This window comes from Ixodes scapularis, unplaced genomic scaffold (genome assembly GCF_016920785.2).
Source record: "Ixodes scapularis isolate PalLabHiFi unplaced genomic scaffold, ASM1692078v2 PGA_scaffold5__190_contigs__length_132052651, whole genome shotgun sequence".
NCBI lineage: Eukaryota > Metazoa > Arthropoda > Arachnida > Ixodida > Ixodidae > Ixodes > Ixodes scapularis.
Genome location: NW_024609880.1, coordinates 77092323 through 77114907, shown reverse-complemented (window position 1 = coordinate 77114907; position 22585 = coordinate 77092323).

Genomic DNA, 22585 nt, shown 5'->3' with positions numbered 1-22585 from the left:
CTTAGCAGCGGAAGATACGGCATTGCCTGGACATTGCGTGCTCGAGCGCAAGTAGTTGCCCCTCAAGCAGAGAAGCTAGATCCTCCATTGAGCTTTGTGACCTAAATTTAGTTCCCCTAACGTCTCCAGTTTTATGCACAAGATTGCTATTCTAAACGTTAGATCAGGTGTTGTTACCTTTTCTTAAATACCTAATGTATTTCCCCAGTTTTGGTCAAAAGTAACGAGTAACGTAATTTGATAGCCGATACCGTAAAAAAGTAACGAAAAGACTTTACTCGTTAGTCCTTCAGAATACTAACGAGTACGTTACTGCGTTAGCGAAAAATGTAACGCGTTACCAGTAACGTTGTTACTAGTAACGCGTTACCTCTAACACTGGTTCATTGTAATGAATTTCAGTTTCTGAATGATCGGGTAAAATATTAATCAACTTTTACGTAGTGCTGCTTTGCCTGTGGCGTGTATATATATGTTTACTTTTCCTGAATAAAACTAGTTGAAAGTTAGCGCCTGTCCTGTATACTTCTTGTATTGTCTTTTTTGCACTATTTTATGTTTTACTGAAATAAATTCACTTGAGAATAATTTCGCCTTAAGTACTTCACTCCAATTAATAAATGACTGGTGTGCTGACTGGCAGATGATTCTTTATGCCCAAAAGTCTTCTTGCACGTCTATAACCCGAAAAAAAAAATAGTACGCATCTGAATTTTTTTTGGCTTTGTTGATGCAACACTTTCATGGGTCAGTCAATGTAAATATTTATGATAACTGATCACCTCAGACTTAAGGTGGGATACTCATATTAACTTTTTATCTTCAAAAGCTTAAAAAAGAACTAATGTATTTAAAGAGAACCCTCAAACTAGCAACAACAGCCACAAAACTTTTAGATTAAACGAGTGTTTTTCGGCCTACGCTCGAATATGCTAACATAGCTTAGTCACGTCACACTAAAACACTCATAACTAAATTTGAAAATATACAGCGCAAAGCCATAAGATTTGTCTCCAATAAATACAGGCGCAAAGACTCTCCTACCGAACTATAAAAAAAAAAAGCTGGTCTCTTAACCTTAGCTAACAGAGGTAAACAACTTAGCTTAAAGTTCCCCCACCTTCTATTTCAAGATTAATTTTAAATGAATAGGATTAGGTATGTACTATTTTCGGGTGCTAGACTTACTAGACATAAAAAGAGCGAAACAGTGTCCGAATATTCCTTAAAAACTACTGTTTTCGGTAAATTTTTTTTTTCCATTAGCCACCAGAGATTGGAACCAACTTGATACTACTATTACTAACAGCACCACCAGCTCCTCATTCCTAAATCAATTAGATACTCTTTTACACTGCGATTAGCACTTCACATAAGCCGATTTATGTGAATGATCTACTTATGATGTTCTACGCAAGATACGTGCACTTTTTGTTTAAATAATAAATGAACTAATAAATAAATAAACAAAATGTCCTCTGATTCTGTTGGAGCAGGAAGAAAGAAGGGGACGGGTCGACAACATACCTACATAGCAATTTCGGCGGATCATGAGCACCCAATCGTTGAGTCGGCGCTGTCACAGTTGTTTGATGCCGTTTTATAAAGAAAAAAAAAAAAGGTGCCTTTGATTGGTGTTGTTGTGTCTCGGCGCGTTTGATCGGTTCAATGTTTGACTCAGACTCATAGCATCTCATTAGTAAAAACACTGTTTTTCCTGTACAGCTTGCGCTTATGAGCTAAGCCGACTTTTGAGCTTCGTCACATGTTAGACGTGCCCCGTAGATCTGATTGATCGCCCCATCGCGTTCTCTGTGGGAGAGTAGACGCAGGTTATTTGAGTGCGCATCATTCCATACTCTGCCCTCGGCATATTGCCTCCGACGGTCGGACATACACAACACGCAGATTTAGATGTCCGCCCCATGACTCGTTCATTGACGTAGCCTGATGAGACAGCGATGCTCCAGACGTACAACTATGACGCAAACCCGACATCGAGTTCGCGGTAGATGCAGCTGGTCTTGCTACGACGCTTCGCTTCCTCTCTGACGTCTTTTTCACCACGGCGCCATTGATAGCTCCTATTTGCCGATTGACATAAGTTCGGTTTCCCAATCATCTTGCTTCCTATTGTAACCGCTTCGAATGCACACGCGAACAACCAGAGGTCAGCCACGGGCGTACCAACCGGGGGGGGGGGGGGGGGGGGGGGCAAGGGGGGCACTTGCCCCCCCCCCTCCCCGTTTTCAGAGTGGGGGGGGGGGCAAGGCACGTGTTTTGCCCCCCCCCCCCCCCCCTCCCCCTCCCCCCTGAAACAGCCACCACTGGGCAGGGCAAACACTGGCCGGAGGCGCCGATGGATACCAAGGGCATTGCCCCCCGGCTCGGAAAAGGGGGGGGGGTCTGGTTTGCCCCCCTCCCACTCAAAAACAAGTTGGTACGCCACTGAGGTCAGCAATTTCCAATAGGGGCCCACGTTAATAATTTGGAGTGAAGTGGCGTACGAGGAATTCACAGCCATTCCTAGAACACGCTCAAACCCGGACGCCGAGCGGGTAGAAATAATAGTAACGGAACCTCAAAATAGATTTTTTTTTTGTTTGTTTTACTTTTGTACAATGCAAGAAGTCAAGTAACTCGAAGGATTTACATTTGAAAATAAGTATAAATGAATCAGTCGTGCAGCCAAGAGACTGAGTGGTTCCCAAACACTGCGGCAGGTTCGAAAATCATTTGAGGGGAGCGCGCAGACTCGTTCCAGTCAATTATTAGATTATTATGAGAGAGAAAAAAACGTTTATTATGTCTACGGCTGCCGGGAATAGAGTGGAACTCAAATTAGCCAAGCGCGTTCCCTCATCATAAGTACACCAACAGGTATTCCTTTATGTATTTATTTCTACATGCAGTTTCCATAAATACAATCTTAAAAATAAAAAGGAAACAAAATAAATTGCGATCTTCTTAAAAATGTTACGCTTTTAAAAACTTCTTTTTTTGAATTAAAGCCGCTGAAGAAATTTCGCATCATGTTCTATGTGACTATGGCTTACCGCTGTTGACTAAGTTCATACGCATATTTAATTAAAAAGAACACCAACTATCCTTATTTTCTCACTCTTGCTAGTTGTAATGAATGATGGAACTGTCCTGGAGACTATACTGCTGTATTGGAAAAAGGCCCGGAGTTTCAATGAATTCCGATACCACTGTGAACGTATATGAGTTCGTCACATCGGAAAGCGAACAAACAAACAAGCAGACTCCGTAACCACGAACGCTGGAGATGGTATACTGAACAGGGGCCAACGATGAACCCCTTGTGTATGAACGGCGGTAAATTAGTCTGCTTCTAAGCGCCATCATAAAGCAGCCCAGTCGGTTTTTATCTCACATCAGTTTCTGATGTGAACTGATTGATTGATTGATTGACTGACTGCTCATTAATCAAACAAAAGACGCTGTGTGCGTTGCAGACTTGACGACAGACTTCGTCTGCTATACTTTTGCGGGGGTTGTGGTGACGTCAGAACGCCAAGCTCCAATTGGCTCCGATTGGAAGGATAGAGTGTAAGACCTCAAGGCCGCCTGCTTCGAGGGCTACCCACTATCCTTTCAATCAGAGCCAATCGGAGCTTGGCGTGTTTCTGACGTCACCAAAGCCCCCGCAAAAGTATAGCAGACGAAGTTGCGCTCCGCATAAGTACTCTCAAATCTCGTCACGACACATTCATTGGAACTGCTTGCGATGCGAAGACGAGTGTTTATGACGACTCAAAACAAGGAAACTTTCGTCGCCCGCGGAAAACGAGATTTTAATTGTGCGCGAGGGGGCATAGACAGAACTCGTAAGGATATGAAGGATGTTGTAATAACTTTCGAAACGATCGCCTATACAGGTTGAGTTAGCAATTGCGTTTTGACGGTAAGGAAGGTAATCAAAAGTAAGTCTCGATCAGATGCTTTAAGGTGAAGCAAGCGTGACGAAACACGTGCAGTTCGTTTCCTCATTTGAAAGAGTTTTGCATTTGAACTGTCACCAAGCTTGGTGCCAAAACTATGCCTTTGATGTAAAAAAAATTGTTGTCAAAAAAAAAAAAAAAAAGAAATCCCACCTTTGCATAAGTAAAGGAAGCTCTGGCGGACTTTTCGTCCAAATATTGTGATCTTTTTTTTATGGTCATTATAGGTGTGAAGTCCGTTAGTAACAACATCGTACGAGGAAGCTCCGCCGATCGCAGACGTTTTTAGTGCACGTTTGACAGCTTCTGACCGACTGTCTTTGGTTGACTGCACGAAAGCGGCCGTTCTTTCTTTAGAGTATGCTGGAAAAATTACATCCAAAAGCAACAATAGCAAGAAAACAATATAAAAAAACAGCTGCCAATTTCGAATTGGAGGAGAAAAAGTTGCTGTGTTTGGCAACGTGCCCCGCATATGCACACACGGAAATCGAAACCTGAGTAGTTAACACCTTCTATACCGAACAACGCGTGCGCCACTCACTATCGATCAAAATAGACTAAAGAAGAAGAAAACACGCAAAAAGAAAAGAAATAAAGAGAAAGCTACGCAAGCCGTTACAAGCCTGAACGACAATTAGCCTTCACGAAAAGGCGGACGGAAGAAGCGTTGTCAGGTATACTCCGCCTACCACTAAGCTGACAGTGCTGTAAAAGCTACGTTCTTGTTCTCGTCTTTCGACACGTGGTCTCGCTCCCGCCCATCACCGCGCATAAAGAGCGGTGTCAGGTAGCGGAACGGAAGGAGCTGATTGGTCCGTCTAGCCTGCATAGCTTCCACCCCACTGTCAGCTTTGGGATGAGCGGAGTGTATACACCTGCTGTCGTGTGAATGCCGTTCTTAGAAGGTGCGTGTCGGGCGGACACCGAACCGGTCATTCGCGGACAAAGGGAAATCGAGAGCCTATCAGAGATTTTGAACATAACTTTTTTTTTTCTTCGAGTATTCGTATCCCTTTTGCCGTTCGAGGTTGCATTTCCTGTCTGCGAGCTACGGATAAGGACAAAGGATAGGCGGCCCCTCCCTGCGTTTCTTCGTATAAGCGCTGCTGTCACAGTTCCGGTACGGACGACGGCGTCGGAAGAAATGGGAATTTCTTCGCACTCGTCCGGTGATCGCTGTAAATAAACTAGATAATTTTTTTGCTAGTTTTTTTCTTTTAAGTTTTGGTCACACTTTTAATACATCATTCAGTCTTGCGACACTGTCTGAGACGCGTTCGAAGTATATGTATGTATGGCGCAGGCACCGACGAGCTCGAGGCGGAAGAAATTCTGCCATCACGTCCGCGACGGACGTCGTGTCGTTTGTACGACAATGTACGTGCAGTGTGTGCACTGCGCCTTTAATCAGGTTCTCGGGAAGAAATTTTAATTCGATCCTTGTGTGCCCCTTCGACGGGGAAGGGGGGGGGGGGGGGGGCTTCTGAGTTTTTTTAAATTAATTTGCGCTACATCGATGCTTAAAAAAATGAAATTTAATTATTTTATTTTGTTTAATATTTTAATTATTAAAAAAAAATTAATAATTTTTTCCCAATTACTAGGCTTATAATATGTTAAGCCCTAAATAAACGGTCGACGCTGTCACACTGACCACGACGTTTCACCCATGCTCAATGTCACGTCGCGGACGGTTTTATTTAGGTCTATGATTGTCACAAGCAAAAAAAAAAAAAGATTTTTTTTTTTTTTTTGCGTCTTATTTGTGCGCTGTGCGAAGTAGTCCTTACGGGATTTGGTTGTCGAAGGACGAAACCATGTTTTTGGCGTTTGGAATGTGTACGGATTGAAAAAATAACGTACAACTAAACTAAGATTCACCTACTCGTACATTTAGCTTAATTCAGCGCATGAAAAGAGAATTTAATAACGTTCGACAAAAAAAACAGACGTTTCTTTTTTTCTTTTACAATTGACGTATGAATTTACGTTGATTGTAGCGATTTTGATTTTCGCGAGTGCTTTGCGGAAAAGTGGGCGCTTCAGGTTTCCTAGCGTGTACAGCGATATGCCTGCGGGCTGCCCCAACACGTTTGAAGGGTTGTGCACGAGTTAGATGAATACAGCGGGAGATGTATCTAATCACTGGAGATGACAAACACACAACAACAACAAGAAACGTTTAGCTTGGTGAAAGTCTGGATTCAATGAAGAAATGCGCACTCATACCTGAGTTTTGAATGGGACAAAACAACTTACCTGGGCTGAAACGTGTGCGTGAGCGACGTATAAGATGTGAAACTGCATCACCTCGACATACAAGACATGTTGATAGATAAAGCAAATAGCTTCGAAATAAATGCTGAAGCGGCAAAAAAATTTCAAGTGTCTTAAATAATGAGATAAAAAAACAAAACAAAAAAAAAAACATCGCAGGCGAGCTGTTGAACATTTATAGTTGAGCCAAACGAAAGAAATAAAAAAAAAAAAAAACGGACACGACAACGAAGTTTTAAACACAGCTGTATTTAAAACTTCGTTGTTCTGTCCGTTTTTTTTTATTCTTTTGTTTCCAGTTTACTATGGATGAGGTTCTTAAAATACGTTTGTTTAACGGCACACGACTCGGTGAGACATGTTAAAATATAAACCGAGGCGCCTCAACAAGACTAATAAAACAAGCTATAACGTAGTATGAACCACAAGATAGATGCATCGCGCGATATAATCGTTTATTCTCTTTTCCAGTAAAAGCATAAAAAATATTGCGAAAAAAAAAATATTTATCTCAAAACGTGAAAAATCATTTCTTTTTAGATGCAAGTAAAGTTATTAAAAAATGAGAATGGACCAATAATATTTGAAAACAGTACAGCGGTGCCAATATTAGGGAGTTTAAGCGGATCGTTCCGATGACTGCGATAACGATACCCGACACTTTGTCGACTCCTTTGCGTATGCATAATGCATCGTAACGTTATCAGGTACCGATATCGGCGGTATCGAAACGATCTACTAAAACTCTATTACAGGTCATGATTCGTCGTGAACGCTTTAGAAGAGCGAAAAATAGAACAAGACACAATGTTTACGGGTAGTTTTTTTGTTTTTGTTTTGTTTTGCGTTCCAGGGTGCGTCAGACCGACGCGCACTCCTCAACGAGTACGCAGGAATCCGTCTCTGAATCGCAACAAGCAGAATTAGGGACTCAATAAATGAGGTCCGCTTTGAGTGCCGCCATTTCGGCAGAGCGGGCGCCATCGGCGATGGTGATGCGATTCGAAAATGCAACTTTCCGAGGCGTATAGAGACGGTGCCAGGAAACTCCTGCGATGTTGTTTTGCTCTGTCGCGGACTGTTTTGACATTTTTGGAGGACTAAGGAGCGTTTCCTGCGGTTTCGAATAGTGTGTCAGAAAACTGGACAACGATGATTTTGAGCGCCAAGATGGCTGAGGCGCGACTACCCTGAAGCCTGGCTTACATTGCGGTTCGATAGGTGGGATAAAGGAACACCTCTAACCTCTCTACTAAACCGACTCGCCGCACGCACGAAGACGAACGCTACTGTAACAAACGGCGACAATTTTCGTTTTAAGACCTCTCCGTGCTCACTTATAGGCTATAGCATCCCTGCAGCTCCCGGTTCCGGCTACATTAAACGATAAAAGAGAAAAGAACAAAACATAAACACACACACACGATGAAAAACAAAACAAAACAAACGAATATTTGCGAAAACCGTGGCGTTAGTGGTTCAAGCGAACCGCAAACTTTTTTCGTTTGTTTGTATTCTGTTCCCTATCTTCTCATTCGAGGCGTGTGTCCGTCTCGTTATCAAGAAGCAACAGTGTAGGCATACCCAAACTTTCCGCTCCGAATCCGCACCAGCCCGTGACCCCACCGTGCACTTTCTCGCAGCCTAATTGTTTACGACACTTCAATTTCCCGCATACACTGTAAGCGCAAGGAACCGTGTCGACTTCTGCGACGAGATGAGTCGTTGTCTCGAATTTTATCTTCCAGGCATCGTGACTCTCGACCGTTTGAACGCCCGCACGTCTGCGGCGCAAGCCAAGCGGTGAGCTCATGGAGCCGCCATACTCTCATTCACAGTATAAGACGTTCTCTTCTCGTTCTGTCTCTCTCTCTCCCTGGTTTATTGTAATCTCTCCCTTTCTCTCTCTATATATGCATGTATAGAGACACTGTTGATCTTGCACGCTCTGAATCCCACAGCGGTACTTGCGTTATCTTTGAGTGGATCACCAGCGAAAGTTAGGATCGGGTTGAGCCTATAAAACGTGAAGAGCTATAAGAAATACTTGTTCCTTCCTCCACCCTTTGTCTTTATCTCTTCTCTTTTTCTTTTAGTCTGTATGTCCGTGTGTCGCGGTGGTCAATCTGTGTAGTTCCTTTGGGTTTAGTTTAGCGTAATACAGGCGTCCGTTCGTTGTTTGTATTCGTGCTTCTGTGATTGCTTATGTGTGTGTGTGTGCGTGCGTGTGTCGCTGTATGTTCTTGGGATCGAAACGAGCGGTCTATAAATGGCGAACGGGAAATAAACATGGCGGATATGGGAGAGACGTCACGGAGGACGGTGAGTTCCTATTTGTTCCAAAATGATTACCCTTTTTGTTTATATTCCGCGCGCGGAAGGGTCTGTGTAGGCTTGGCCGCCAAGGCGAAACGCCGGACTCGGACGTCAGGAAAGAACAAAATGATTTAGAGATTGATCGAACGGCGACGTTCGTCTTCGCCAGCGGCCGGCGGCATTTTGACGCATCAGAGCATGAACGGTCAAACGGTCCTCGGCTGGTTTGCGAGCGGAGACCTCAGGAAGGAAGGGGGAGAGGATTGCGAGCATATACAAACATCTAAAAAAAAAACAAGAAAAAAAAAACTTTTGTATAATACAATAGACAGACAGAGTGAAGGCGTCGTTCACAAACGAATGCATATTGAAATTCAGATTGGCGATTTCATTGTTTCAAAACACCTGGGTCAGTTCCTTCGGCGTGCGCTTTCGAAAATATAGTATTGGATACGATTTAGTAGTTGAAATTCACGTTTATTGCTGCGCAAGTAGTAAGGGTTGACACAGTAACGGCCAAAGTATCTATTCTCCAGTCAGAATGAGGTTGGCGGGAAGTGTCTTTCGGGTGTCCGCGGCATCTACGCACGCGCTATCGTTGTCTTCCGTCGTGTTTTGGTTGCGCGTGCACGGTTGAGAGGCTCTCGAGACGCTGAAGCGTTCTATGGAAGTTGGGGAGCTCGCGCCATGGAGGCGGAGCAATCTGAAAGATTTCCCTGCCGTTTCCATATTGCCAGTGCCTATTGACGAGGATAGCGTTTCATTATCATCATCATCACCAGCTTAAACAATCGTTGTGTGGCCAACAACTCGGATACCAACACTCGCCAAGCGTACGCCACATCGTTTCCGCACTCGCTGCATAAGTATTTGTTTGTAGCGATATGGTGAGCACTTGCTGCGTACCGCAGTGCTTGAAGCACGCTTTTGAACCGGGTATATGCAGCGCGGAGGACTGCAGCACGTACGCGACGATGCGGACACCGTTCGCCGTCGGCTCTGGTGCAACGCTGCACTCGATCACATGATCGCAGTTGAGCACGTCCTCTCATTCGACGAGACACCGCTTGCTTTCGCCGATGTCGTCCATGATGTCATCCCGATGTCGTCCAACAGACGGGGTAACTGAAATGTGAAGTGCGTGCTTTGTAAATCATAGAAAAACACGGACGCCGCGCCGGCCACGTACGATCCAGTGCGCGCGGACGACACGACGCAGATATTGGGGGGGGGGGGGGGGGGGGGTTTCAACGTGTCAAATGTTTGAGAGCCTGTCTCCCTCCCACCCTAAATTATTGCTAAATTTTTTAACAGGGTGTTAAAAAATCCGGACCCCCCCCCAACCTGAATCAGCCACTGCCACACATGTGCTTGTTTTGCCTTCCAGGAGGACTTCCATGACATTGAACGCAAGAGGGGACTAGATTGCTTTTATCTAGATCCGTTTAGGAGAAAAGAATACTGTTACCTATATATTTCACGAGCCTAGCGTTGTCGTCTTTTACGGCAGCGAATGCACGAATGAGTGTAATCGAAGGGTTTGTTTACCACGCGGCGTTAGATCCCAAGATGGCCGCTAAGGAGCGCCACTCCTCCATCTCCTCCCTAATATCCCACACCAGGGGCCCTAATCTGGACACTTGGCGAAAAAATCGGTAAGAAATCCGGTGGCTCTGATCGGCCGGCCCCAAGGTCAAGTGCGGCGTTGCCCAATCACGGCCCCCATATTTCTCTCGCCGACTTTTTTGCCAAGTGTCCAGATTAGGGCCCTAGGTGTGGGCAAACACTGGTCGGGATTCCACTAAGGACGACGTCATGCGCAGGGCTTGGCTTCTAGGTGGCATCGGTACAACGCCAAGTACGAGACGCCATGTTTGTGTGGAGGCAAGCCTGTTGCTGGCACAAACACTACTAAACAAAATTTAGTATCACTGGTGTTTATACGTGCACGATAAGTTGAGGAATAAATTGCTTTGTTTGAGGGTTCACCACCATGAATACACGGAGGAATATACCTTATATTCCTTACGTCCTGCCGCAGCGGACGCTGAGTCATCCCAGCTCTGTGAATGTAGCACGCGATTACGCTTTCCGCACGTCGCGATGCTTCCTTTCGGGCGACACGGAAAACTCCCACGGCGCCTTGGATTGGCTCCAATGGCTCGTACAAAGACGTCCAGGAACGTGACGAAGAATAATAAAGTCTTGCAGGGTCAGGGTTTGAGGAGGACGGGAACTGCCTTTATTAAATAACAGTTTTGGGGAAAAATAGATTGAACGTCGAATTCACTCATCTTTGATCTGCTCATGCCATTTTATGCTAACGTTATGTTTGCACGAATTCTACCAGCTCATGGAATAAGGTACATCAAGAAAACTAAGACAGAAGGCAATGCACAGTTTGCATTTCTTTTGGCGCGAGCGATCGAAAGCGTCGCTGTCGTCAGCCTACCACGATTGACCGAATGCTGACTACGACGTCAGCAAAGGATTTCTCATTGGCGGAAATAAGAGGAATGTAAAAATTTTAAGTTGCACGGTGTTAGCAGTGTTGCTTTGCAAGCGCAACGATTTTAAGCTTCCACCGTGCTAATTAAAAACACTATCGGACTTGTTATCCGCAAGGTAAAGACGTCACGAGAGGGCACCATAAGAGGGCACCATCAAACCATCTCGCCGCTAATATTTATTTAGCGAGCCACAACCTTCCTGCAAGGCCGAAATAATGCACGATAAAGCTATTTTGGAACTGCGTATGGGAGCGTACATCGTAATAGAATATCGCGACTCCAACTAACTATAGGTGGCGCCACTCATTTTCCAAGATGGCGGGTTTAGTGAGGGTCAGAGATGCGTGCCGCTGTTGAGCCTGTCTAGTGTGCTGGCTTCACTGAGCGACATAAATTATTTCTGGTAATACGAGGAAGCTAATGTTTTATGAGCGCAGGTCACCTCTTTAACCTGAAAACAAGAACGGTGTTTAGCGCGTTAATTACGGAAGGATGCGCGTTTTAATGCTGGATCGAAACCGAAACTTACTTCTATTTTGGATTTCATTTCTCGACAGAGGTCTTAATTTCGGATTCTTGCATGACTCAAGATGTGTCTCACATCGTAATTATTTACTTAGAAAAGTTGTTCGCGGAAACTTTATTTTGTGACATACTGTTCGGTCCAGGCTGATATTCGTAGTTATTGAAAAAATCAGTGCTGATATCTGTGCGTTTTCGCTGCCTTTTTCTCGCTCAGATAATTGTCAAGGGAAATAATGAAAATTACCCAGCACAAGATTAAGAGAATAATTCCAATTATTACAATATGTCCACGAAGCGCATAAACTAATAAACGCTGCTCTCACTGCAACAACCCAAGACGGAATCCGAGTCGGACAGCTGAAGTGCGTCTGTGTGTGTTTTTATACCACCGCGTGACGCGTACGACTTCATATTACATCCAGCGTTTAACTGTTTATCTATCTTGATGACTATGCCAGAGTTTTTCATATGCTAAAAAGAAAACGGAATTATAGCTTTCTGGAAAGACTATTATGGTTAAATAGAGTATTCTCGTGATCTTGGCGTTAATTAGAGGAATACATTGCCGCGATTTGTATTAATAATAATAATATTAAAATTCACATATTTGAATAAGTAATTCTTCAAGCTCTAACATAATTTGTTGCTTATTATCTAATTTTAAACGCGCGAAGAAATATTACAATGAAAACTGTGCTAATTATCATCACTGATTCCAATTGCCGCATTTTAATTACAAATAAATAAAAAATAATCTAAAATCAGTGAAAACATTCTAGCTAATCTGGGAAATCCATGTATAATTACATTAATTGTGGGTAAAGTATATTGTGCTTTCCAGTTCGAAGGAACGCCTACCTGCTTGCACGTCTGCTCACTGCAGCACGTTTCGTTGGCGTTGGAAGCCGGTGAAACCGTAGTGAGTTTTAACATTGCGTATACGAGCGAACTCAAGCCCTGTGTGTTTGCGTTAGCTTTGCGCGTTACACACTGCGCGTGCGCGGAGCCCGAAATCGCGGTCTTGGATGGCGCATGGCGATGAGGCGCACGCACAACGTGGGGCACGCAACTCTAACGCAAACGCACACCGCTGGCGTTTGCTTCTATGCGCAATACAAAAGCTCTCCAGTAAGGTACAATCCCATACCGGCTGCAGCACTACGTTGGGACAGTGAAGAGTGTTGTTTGCATTCGGAAACGACATTTCGCGAGCCACGATCGCGAGCAGTTCCCCCATGCCCGCTGAGCAGGAGAATCGGGGGACCCTCACTAGGGCGCTTCCCGTTTCCGCCGCTGGAGGGCGAGCGTCGAGCTGGAGACGCGAATATTACCCAAGCATCAAGGAGAATGCAGGGATTGGTGTTCCACGCGCCGCACGTGATGGCCTCAGCAGTAGTAACTTTTCTAAAGCAAATACCTAAAACAAATGGCATCTTGCACGCGCGTTCGTCAACGCTTTATTTTGGTTATTTACTTCGAATCTTTTATACGGGGAAGGCGTGCGCGTATGGCGCGTGGAACACCAATCCCTGCATTCTCCTTGATGCTTGGGTAATATAGAAAATGGTCTATTGGTTTCTCTCAACATGCTGTAGCTCCAATTCAGTAGAAGATAAATAAAGGATGTGAAGGCAGGGGAGCGAGAACACGGGCGAGGGGGGGGGGGGGGGGGGGGGGGGGAACTGGGAGCGAAGCAGAAAGTTTGAGAGAGTTAGAGAAAGAAAGAAAGATAGAATGATAGATAGATAGATAGGTAGATAGATCGATAGATAGATAGATAGATAGATAGATAGATGAATAGATAGATTGAGAGAAATAGAGGGAAGGAGAGGGAGAGAAAGAAAGGGAAAGCAAGCGCAGGGACACAACGAAACAAAGGAACTTAAAGCACCCACAACAATCGGGGACCACTTTCACCGGACCTCGCCGCGCCGGATTCGCTAACTCTGTTCATCCTTCCAGGCTGACCCAGTTAAGAGTGGCGCGGAGAGGGCGGGCGCTACATAAGAAGCCATGTCCGTCTTTCGAAAAGGACCGCTCGTTCAACGCCACTGCCCAAACCGTCCAGGGAGTGGAGCTGTGTCGACTGCCCGTGGGACTTGTCACTGCCGCTTGCTCGCATCCGTCCGTGTCAGTGTTGCGTGCTGGTTGTTGGACGAAAAACTGCCTCGTCATCGTGCCAAATTAGTCATGTTGAGGGTGAGTTGTTCCATCGCCTTCCTTCTGACGGACTACATTGATGTTGACGCGTAACCGACCAGAGTTACTAAATGGAACTTGGTGTTAAATTCGGGAATTCTTTAGATCGTGGAAGAGCTGCCGATGAAGCAATTATTTCTAAGCCGTATACGAAAAAAAAAATAATCAGAATTTTGTTACATAACACAGAAACACACAAAAAAAAAAAAATAATGAAAGAAATTCCGCGTAACCGGCGGCTATAGGCATCAAAGGATGGAGATTCAACGAGCTTTGTTGAGACTCCTTTGTGGTTGTAGACTACCGTATTTTCGGGATCATAGTCCGCAACAGGTGTAGAGCTCAGAGCCAAATTTGGGTCAAAAAAATTTTTCCTTTAGATAGTCTGCATGTATTCTAAGATATCTTTAGCGACTACGCTCCCTCAAAGCACTCGAAAAAGTCAATCGCTACAATCGACGGAGGGAACATGGCGAAGGACGCAACTCTAATAAACCCCCCCCCCCCCCCCCCCCAACCAAAAAAAAAAAAAAAAAAAGTATGCGTTGTTGCAATGAGCACAGTGAAACATCATGATCAGTGTCACAGCGCAGATTGATTTTCTAATTCTGAATATATTTCTAGGCCCTTTATTGGCAGAGCGCTTTGCGGGAGAGTATATAGTCGCATCGGGTATCTTAGAATTAGGTATATAGCGATTTTAGAGGAAGTCTCCAAGGTGAACAAGATTTACGTATAAAAATTAATTTATTTGCATCTGAAATGAAATGAATTGAAATGAAAAAGGGCGTGGGTTAGTTGCGCCTCATTTCAGGTGGAAGTCAATCAATTCTTACGATTCTCTTAGAGTGTATAGTCCGCACCCGGTGCATACTTCCCTGATAAGCAATTCTCATACACAGGATACCTTAAGCAGTTTTATGAACGCACAGTCAGGCAAGTATAGTACAGAAGCCACCATAACGTAATCTGTCATTTATAAAACCCGTAACATCTTGTCATAAAAAAAAGATCTTAAAAAAATTAATCGTATAGTCTTCACCTGGTGGATAGTCCAAACCTCATAATATTTAAACGTTTAAACATGTATAGTGTGCGCAGACTATGGCCCCAAATATACGGTACATTGTTTGTTGACAGACATTTCTTCCAGAAAACTTTGTGCTCGTTTCTCAATTAGCAGACGAGTTTATTTACTGCGTCGTTCCGACAGTATGAATATGTATATGTGACACACTGGGCACTAATCCTTGAAAAACGCAGTAGCGTTTGCAAGGATGAATGAGCACCGCCTGAAACTCAGCCGCGTCTTATCAAAAATCATTATTTGTAACATTGCTTCGACCTAGGTATCAGAATATAGTTCAACATAAGATTAAAGAATATATGGCTACGAACAAACGGAGCTACGGTATAACACATGGAGCACAAGATGTATCTCTTTAATAAAAAAAAAAAAAAATTAAGGTAGCAGTAATGAAGAAAATATCACGGTGGAACTACCATTTTCAAGAAACCTGGGCCGGCTTGCTCGAAGCAGAGTCTCAGTTGAGACTGCTCAAAGAAAGCGCTGTCAAGGCTAGCGCTCGAGCTTAAAGGGGTACTCCGCCGATTTCTTCATGGTCTCCGATTTGCTTGAAATTTTGCTAAACTCGCCAAACAACATCGCCAAAATAGTATCCCAAATATTAGGTCGAAATAATCTTTTTTCACGAAGTTATTGAATTTACAATTTTGGTCCTCACCGTGTTTTTCAAACTGAAAGTCTCTACTGGCAACAATGAAAAAGTGACGTCATTGGAAGTGCAGGGGTTCACTCTTTGGACTGTAGAATTTGTTCCCAACTGATTTGAAGCAGTTTCATGCTGTCAAATGAATGCCTTGGAAGCTCGCTCCAGTCCCCGCGCTCCAGCACGGAACAAATAATTGGCATATTCTATTTTTTAGTCTGCTCGCCCGACTGGCAAGCTGAACTTCCACTGACGTCACGGCCCTGAAAAGGGCGGGTATATTTGAATGTCTGTTTTTGCATCATTTTCATTTGCCGATTTCGCAATAACTATTATGAATTTCACGATATTAAATAGCATTCCAGAAAGGGTAAAGGCCTGGGAGTCAGAAAATATAGTTAGTTGAGGTAGCTCAAAAATCGGCGGAGTACCCCTTTAAGCCGAGTCCCAGACGCTCGCGCGCCCGAGCCTTGGCAGCGCTTTCTTTGAGCAGTCTCAACTGAGACACTTCTTCTAGCAAGTCGGCCCAGAAGTCCACAGAGGACAAAAGTCTGTTCCACTGAAAGCCGCTGACCTTGACTTCGTGGCACGCGATCCGTCAAAGGAAAACATTGATAATTGGTTACGCGAAATTCCTCTCGGTTGTACATGAAGGAACCGAAGACGGAGTGACCTTGAAAATGGAAGCGTTTCTTGGCGTGCGCTTACGCAGTGACGTGGACGCGTGATATTGGACAATCGGAAAACTTTGTTTACCGGGTATTGGGGCGACGGCAACCTAAACTTCGCGACAAAAAGAAGAAAAAAAAAAAATGTGCTGGCTCTTTTTGCCGATATTTTCCCACACGACTCGTGCAGAGAGTGTTAACTCCCTATAGCACTATATGTGGCGCCGGGTGCCATCTGTTAATACTGTTTGGAGTTACGTGCTTTTTAGGCTGTGCAGTATCCCAAAAATATGAAAGACCCATTTGCTGAGATAGTTTATGTGGCGGGACTAAGCTCATTCTGGCAAAAGCCACTACATATTTACAGAGAGAGTAGAATGAAATTCGATATCTTTCCCCACACCATGTATTTTAGTCCTGGTTGTAACGAATTCTGTACAGCTGCCCGAAACTTCCTCGCTGAATGGAGTTTTTCCAATGTTTGAGACCGCACATAAGGGTAAGGCAGGTCCTATCTTTAATTGAAGAAATCTTAGTATGGTACCATTTACTGCAACGTAGGACCATAAAATTCGTTGTTGCTAGCTTAGGTACGGAAAAGAAATTCAAGGGGAACCGGTTTGTGTCCTGTTCCTAACTATATAATGTACAGGGCGTTTATCCTTTTAATTTCTGACAGAGGCTTTATGGACATCACTTAATTTTAGGGTTCGTAAAACCCTAAAATTAAGGTTTTACGAGCCCTAAACGCGGGCCACGACTTATTTCAGGCAAGCGGAGCCTTTGTTGGCTGACTTCCCCCATATAGGAGCGTCCCCTCTAAATGTTTTATTTCATAACGAACGAGCACACGCTTACAGGAAATGTAATAACGCATGCATGGGATTATGGTATGACGACAATAACGATGAATATCTGAGCGATACATAATTTCAGAGGTTACAGTGACTGAGCAAAGCATGTTGGTGAACATTAATCCAGTGCTGAGAAGCCATCAAGAAATGCGTTTAGTGAGTTTTTATCGAATACCCGAAAGTAAATTTCTTTGTCAACAATTTGGCGTATCTGCCCGTCTTGGCTGTATATAGGCTGTGCCAAGCCACCAGGCTCGATCTAAAATGGACCATCAAAATCGGCGCCTTCACGAAGCAATCTAAACTTTTCGTCAAAGATGTATTTCACAGATCGGTTTTTTTCTTGTAAAATTACAGATCTATACAAAATTACAAATTGCAATAGGGCGAAGAAACTTGCCCTGTGGTCAAAGGAGGACGGCGACGCAGACGACCGAGTCAATTTGCGGGGCGCGTTTGGCGCGCGTATTGATAGATGGCGTCAGGAGCAGCATCGGAAGGTGTAGCCGACGAGCGAAAGAAAACAGACAGACGAAATCCGTTGGCAGCAAAAGCTCCGTCGATATGCCAACGTGTTTTTTCTTTACTTTAAGTTTTGCTTTTATTGTCTGCATTAACTTTTAGACCAAAGATAATTTAAAAATGATTATGTTCATTTTAATAAACCACGGTGGTTGCGAACAGTCTCGATAAGGACGTAGCGCCATCTATCAATACGAACGCCAAACGATCCCCACCAGTCGACTTCGTCGTCTGCGTCGCAGCCCGCCATTGACCCTGGCAAGTTTCTTGGCCCTATTTTTTACAGAAAGGAAGGTACGCTTTCTAGTTTTACCAGAAAAAACTGACCTGTGATATACACCTTTAACGAAAAGTTAAGATTACTACGTGCAGGCGTCGATTTTTACGGTCTATATTAGATCGAGCCTGGTGACTTGGGACACCTTATGTTCAGCCCCAGAAGGCCCGTGATGACTGTTTAATTTCTCTTCACCTACACATTTGATATATATTTATTCGAGAACACACGTGACATGATTATTTTGATAAACTACTTTGATGTTTTTTTTAAGACAATAATTTTTGCTCTGCTATTGAACATGTTAATCCTGACATTTGTTTACTGGTTTCTGTATTTGCTTTTCGTTCCTTGCTATGTGTAGTTTTATTGTACTGTTGGCTCTAGTTTCTTGCTATTCCCTCATAAAATACACCACTAGAGTTATTCAAGTAAGCAAATGAAATTTGATAAAATGGTGCTGCGGCCTGGTGCATACTCAGGGGTAAACACTCTCTGATTCAAGAAACAATTGCACATTTGACATTTCAAGAACGATAATGCGTGACTAGTTTCGACGACGATCGTCCTTTTGTCGTCAAATTCCGTTGTTGATCGTTTGTGCAGTTCATCCTTCTAGCGTGGTTCTGCACCGTCATCTGGGCAGGTGGCTACGAACCGGCAGCCATCGTTCCTGCCCTCATCGCACAAGAGCCAGTCTACGTACGTATAGTACGGGTCCTCAAACCGTTTTCTTCGCAATATATGCTGAGCGCAAGTTCGCCTGCTTCTTGCACAGGGGTTGCGACATCAGAATGCCAAGCTCTTATTGACTGATTGAAAAAAAAAATAGTGGCATCTAGGCATCTAGCATTGAAGTCTGCCCACTATCCTTCCAATCAAAGCCAATCAGAGCTATGCGTCATTCTGACGTCACCACAACCCCTGCGCAAGAAGCAGAAGACTTGGGTCGCTAAACTCGTCAAACACAAAGCTGGGGCCGAAGTTGACGGAGCGCACCGATTGGCTTATCACGATGATGACTTGGCGCTTTTTTCGCCGTCGTCCAATCGGCGCGCTCCGCGAACTTTCGGCTCAAACTTTGTGCTTCACGAGTTTAGGGCCCTTGCTCTCCGCATAGGTTAAGAGACCATCTCTCGTCAGGAGCTTCCTCGACTACGCCACAGACATTCACTGATGCGAACACCCACTGGGACGTATCGACACGTATTTACGCTTGTTATATACTCGCGGACAACTCTATGTGCCATTTTAGACGAAGTGAACAATGCGCGTTCGCAGTTTTAATGGGCGTTAAAAATACGTAAGCGCACGCCTGCCGTTTGCTTTGACTTCATACATATCCACAGAATGGTGTCCGCGAGTATAGTGGCGAACATTGGGCGGAGTAAGTATAAAAACGGGTACATTTCCAAACGTACCCACAAAAAAAAAAAAAAAAAAAAAAAAGAAACAACCGCGGGTTCTTTGAACAAGTTCGATAAAAATGGTCCCTCACACGCCCGATACGGTACGATGGGCCCTCCGGTTCGCACTGCGCATAAGGGAGTCTTCCGTGGCAGCGCATGCGCAGTTCGTACCGGAGGGTCTATCGCACCGTATGGGATGTGCAAATATGGTTCCCTAAAACTCTTTATTGCTAGTACATCATACAAAAGATTTCTTATGTATGATGTCCCTGTCACAGTGGTCATACAAACACTATCTGCAAACAAGTTTGAAGCATCCATACTATGTATGAGACAAACATACGATTCCATGTTTGAATCCGCCGATTATTTCAATATCACGTCTGCAGCGAACATCGTGTATTTTGTACACGTTCACGAGCAGTGTGACTTGGGCACTAAGGAGCTACAGCTCCTTAGAGCCCAAGTACTTGGTCACTGTCAGTTTACGCCGATCTCACAATTAGCGCTTGCCATGGCCAATTGAGCACTCTGCAAAATGCATCGTTTCACGGGCATTTGTTCGAAGAAAACTCTGTTTTACAAATCCTTGCTGTGCTCGCGCTAGCCGCCAAAGTGGTGACCTAGCATTGACTGATCAACGATTCTGACGTATTACATCATACTGGAGCCTGAATGATCCGTTTTACACCTCCAGTACAAGCCCCAGCCGTACGGCCTTCGGTTACGCCATCAAGGACGAATGGGGTAACGGTCAGCACCGCCACGAGGTCGGCGACGAGTACAACACCAAGCGGGGCTCGTACGGCTTCACGGACGCCAACGGCATCTACCGGCGCGTCGACTATATCGCCGACGGGCTCGGCTTTAGGGCCGTCATCAAGACCAACGAGCCGGGGACCACGTCGCACGAGGCGGCGCACGCGCGGTACCACTCACACGCCGTGCAGCACGTGCCTGTCGAGGTGCCCCTGTACGTAGACGCCGCGCAACACCTGATCGCTGCAGCTCATGGTCACCATCATCAACATCCCTTTGGGCACGGACACTACGGCTATCACTGATGGACTTGAGTGAGAGTCTTCCCTGGGACTGTGGTGAATTGGAACGCGTCTCCAACTGGTGCGCTTACTGCATCCTCAAAAGTGGTCTTTCGATTTCCACCCGATGACGTCATAGACGTGTCATTCTCGATTTCCGCCTGATGACGTCACAGAAGTGTCATACTCTTGCCTTTCGTGATCCTGGCGGAGGCACAGCGCGAAGGTGGATGTGGCGCACGGCTGGTCTGCTGTAGGTCACTCTGCAGTCAGGATGTTTCACTCAAGCATCAGCAGAAAGGAGTTGAGACGCTGCGACGACAGCGACCCTCCAGTCCGCTCGCCTGTCTTGCCAGTGTTTCTACAATTAACCGCCAGGATCGTGACTTTCAACAGCATGACACGCCGGCTCTTGTGATGTAGTTTGTTACAGCTTCAGCTTCATTATCAGTGCATGGGCGAAATAGGAAGTAAAACACGCCATTCTAAGACGCGTTCCATGTACCTTACTGGAACTGTCGACGAACGCTGAAGGTGCGGAAGGTGTGAACTTAATGTTATGCCCTTGTAAGCAGTGCGGTAAAGTCAATGGACCAATTGCAGTACACGTAGCGCCTTTTATGGACGCCGGAAGCTACGAGGAGCGCAAGTTCGTCTGCTTCTTGCAGACAATAAGAGAACGCCGAACTCTTAATGGCTGATTGAAAAAAAAAAAAAATATGATTGGGTAGACGTTAGGACATCTAGCATTGAGGTCTATCCACTATCATTTCAATCTAAACTAATCAGAGGTCGGCGTCGTTTTTGCGTTTCCTCAACTCCTGCGCAAGTAGCAGACGACTTGCTCTCCGAAATGTACCACGTTGGCAAGCAACTGCGTGCGGCCTTCTGGGATTTTTGGAAATGGTCTCTTGACGTGTTGTTTGTGCAACGTGACGTAAGTCTGGTTTAAGATCCGGTACTTCGATTGGTTTTCTGGAGCGCCGGTGTAAGGAAACGTATCCCAAGGAGGACTATAGACTCGTACTACATCAACCTCTATTCTACAGACATGGCCTTATCAATCAATGATCGGTACTGCACCATGACGGCTGAATGGTTGGTCCCATGCGCATCTACCGTTGAAATCTCAGCTTATTGGTCGACCGAGTATTAATGCCAAGGTACACATAGAACAATTACCTCGCGCTTTCTCTTTCCAGAAGAAGCGATGAGCAAATCATTACGTTAAAGCCCCGAAGCAGCTCGACAAGTGAAGTGGTCTAGTTAAATTACCGTCCAAAATTACACCGGCACGAGGAGGCTCGACATGACGTCCCAGATTTCAGCGATCCAATGAATATAGCATTACTGAACCCAAAATTTACCTGGATCATAAGAGGTTTCATCTAAAGATCAGTGACGGGGATTCCACATGCTACGCGGTAGAGCATCAATGCAGGGCGGCTTTAGAACGAGGACTTCGGTGCCTTTTATGTTTGAACTGGTTTTCTAGATCAATGGTGAGCGTGAAATAGATCCAGGCGCAGCCAGCGTGGATGAACTTGACTGAACTTAAGTGAGACTGGCTTCAAACGTTTTATTATTGGTCATCGATCACAACGCCCTTTCTGGATATAGGTCGACCATACTGTGGGACGGCCCACACGCCAAATGTTTGACCAAGCACGTGTAAAGTCAATCATTGAGATCTATGGTGCTCACACTTTAACATTCCTAAAACGTACAGAGAATGAACGTCCAACCGGTTTAGATTTACATCGTGGAAATCTCTGCCAGGTTTAAACATATCCTTGACTTTTGTCGTTCGCTGGCCCTTTTCGTAGATGATTATGACTTGCTGTCCGCGAGTTCTGAATGTTATCAGGATATCAGTATCGTATTAACACGTAAAAAATCTCTACCTACACTCAAGATTATATTAAAGATAAAAAAGACACTGAAATTTTCGACACCTTAACTTTATACTTCCCAATTAGAATGAGACCTGACCACTGTATCTGAAGTATAGAAAATTTTGGGATGTATTTTAGATCCTACACACACATTTTACGAGGAAACTGTAAATTTCTGTTAATTTTCTAATATTTTGCTTTTCTGTGACGACATTCTATTCTTACGAGTATTTCACTCTGTCTTCATTAAAAAAGTGGCATATCGTTGCGTAAAGCTCGACATATTTCCGGCGTGCCATCTTATGCATCACATCTTTGTTTGTTATTCGTCCTTTCTACATAAATAAAAAAAAAAAAAAAAAAAAACCTGTGTGTTTTTTTATTTGTAACACTGG